Source organism: Urocitellus parryii, unplaced genomic scaffold, assembly GCF_045843805.1.
Source record: "Urocitellus parryii isolate mUroPar1 unplaced genomic scaffold, mUroPar1.hap1 Scaffold_310, whole genome shotgun sequence".
Taxonomy (NCBI): domain Eukaryota; kingdom Metazoa; phylum Chordata; class Mammalia; order Rodentia; family Sciuridae; genus Urocitellus; species Urocitellus parryii.
Window position 1 is genome coordinate 137,299 of NW_027552861.1, and position 2,702 is coordinate 140,000.

Here is a 2,702-nt window from a genome sequence, read left to right on the forward strand (position 1 = left end):
TCTCCTGGGCTGGACCAAAGCCGCGCCAGGCGAGGGACGGACATTCATGGCGAATGGGCCAGCTCTTCTCGTCCTGCCCGCGGGCCCCTCGCCTTGCCTCCCCGCCCGTTCGCGGTGCGGGGAAGGGCGGGGGTGCGGAATCCGGCCTCGACCTCGCTCCCGGGGTCCTTTGACGTAGCGGGTGCTTCCCGCCCGCCGCCCGCTCTGGGCGGCCAAGGGCCGTGTGTGTGGCCCTCCCCGCGTCGGGGAGGGCTGCCGCCGTGCTCCCTCGGCGCGACGGCGCGCCTCTGCTTCGGTGCTCCTGGGGCGCTCCGGGTCGTTTCCTGAGGTGCCTGAGGCTGAGCCGGTGTGTGCTGTTCCCGGTCCCGGTGCCGCTGCCGCGGCCGGCCGCCGCCTCGCTGTCGGTCTCGCCCCGTCTGCGGGGGTTTCCGAGGCGAGTGCCTGAAGGGAAGAACGGTGTTGCTTCGTTCGGGGGATCGAGGCGGTGAGCCCGGCAGCGTTGCCCGTCCCCTCTCCGGGGGGGAGCGGGTCGCGTTGTCGTCCCCAGCGCTGAGTGGCGCGGGGAGTGTTAGGCGAGCGGGCGCCCGCGCGCTCTTTCCTCCCTCCGGTGGGGGAAAAGGAGATGCTGCCCGGGCGTGCGAGCGATTGTGGCGGGACGCTGAGCAGGGGCCGGGTCCGGCCCCTGAGGCGATGGGGCTTTGGGTGTCCCCGGCCGCGAACGCTCGAGAAGCCTTGTGCTTGCCCATACCGCAGATCCCCCCTCGTTGTCCCGGCGGCCGGTCGGGAGAGGGGCTGGGTTGGGTGCGGCCCACCCTCAGTGAGGAACGTTTCTCTAGCGATCTGTGAAGGGCGTGCCTCGTGTGGGGTACCGGATTCCCCCATCGGCCGCCCCCTGCCTTGTGCGCTACGCCACCGTCGGTGGTGAGTGTAGGCGAGAGTCCCCCCCTCCCCGCCGTCTGGGAGGGCAGGGGTCCGCCGGCCCCCCGCGGGTGGGGGCCGAGCGCCTGCTCTTTGTGCCTACCGCGGCCCGCGCCTCCCGCCTTCGAGTCGGGGGAGGGTTCCCGCTGGGCCTGGCCGGGCCTCCTGGCGCATATGGGGCCACCGTGTGGGCCGCTGGTGCCGCGTGTGTGCGCGCGCGGTGGCGGTGGGGCTCTGTTCGCGCGGCCGGGGGTTGAGGGGCCCCGTCCCTCTTTCCCCCTCGCCCGCTGCGAGTGGCCCTCTGCCCGCTCCCGGTCCCGAGCCGGCGGGCGGCCCGCGCGCGTGTGCGCTGGCCCGGGGCGCGGCCGCCGCGGCCCCCCCCTGGGAGCGTTCCGCGGGCGGTGTGGCGAGCGAGCGGACCCTGGAGCTGTGAGAGGCCCGGGTCGTGGGACTCGACCGGCCCGAGGTGTGGCGTTGCATGCCGGCGTTCGGAGGCCAGGCGCGTCTCGTCGCGTGGAGGGCCACCCTGTGGTGGCGGGGCGGCGGGTCTCGTGGGAGGCTCCGGGGCTGGGACCGGAGGCCGGGTTGGCGTCGCAGGCGGTGCGGGACCGCCCTCGCGTGTGGCGGTGGGACCCCGCTTGTTTTCCTGGCGGCCCGACTCCGTGCCCGAGGTCTTCTCCCCGGTTTCCTCTCCGCGTGGCTCTGCCCCTCGCTGCCTCCGGCGCGCCCTCCATCCCGGCGGGGTTGTGCCCCCCTCCTCGCCTCCGCCGAGCCTCCCCCTGGTTGACTGGTCGCGGCCGCGCTGCCGCCCCCTCCCGGGCGTGTACCGGGTGTGGCGGTGGGCACGCTGGACGGGCGGTCGTCGTTGGGGGATGCTCGTCACGGTGTGCGGGTTGAGGGTTGGGGGCTCCCCGCCTCTTGCGACGGCGGTGGGGCGGTGGGGGCCCTGTCCCCCGCGAGGGCCCTCCCGGGAGGTTGGCTGATGAAGGGAACCCGGCCGGCGGCTCGTCCGGGGCCACGCGGGACCGCCGGTGCGCCTGGTGTGTGCGCTGGCGGTGATACACCGTGTGCCGCCCTGGGCTTGTCTGGCCGGTGCGCCCGCGCGGCTCGGCCAGCTCTCTCCGGGTGGGGCTCCTCCGCGGGTCGGCGGGTGCCCTCTCCCGTTTCCCGCTGCCCTTCTGGCGCGCCGCTCCGCACGCCGGCTGCGGCCGCCGCCTCCTCGTGCTGCCGGGCCGTCCCCGCCTGGTCTCTTCTGACCCCGGCCCGCCCTGCTCTCTCGCCCCTTCGCGAGTTCGCTCCCACGGGGGGTCCCGCCGCGGCCCCCCGTCTCCTGGCCGCCACCGCCGCCTGTCCGCCGGCGACGGCGTCGTTGTGTGCCGGCGCTTGTGGGGGGGACGACGGGTCCGCCACCCCCGCCCCCGCGGGGCGCCGGTCACCCGCTCGGTGCCGCGCGAGGGTTGTGCCGCTCGGGTGCGCGCGTCCGGCCACGACCTGTGGTCCGGTCGCGAGGAGTCGTTCCCCGGTCGCGCCGCCGCGCCGCTCCCCGGGCGGGGCAGGGGAGGTGGGGAAGGGCATTGCCCCGAACCGCTCGCACCCCTGTCCCCGTCCGCGCGAGCGCGGCGGCCTGGGCCGTGGGGGCGGCTCCGTGCCACCGCTGGGTTCGTGGGGAGTCGTGCGCCTCTGGGCGCTCCCTCCCCTCGTTCTCTCGCGCGCGTGATGGCGTGTGCGGGTCGGGCGGTACCGTCCGGGACGGGTCACGGCCCGCCTCGGGCGCGCCCCCGTCT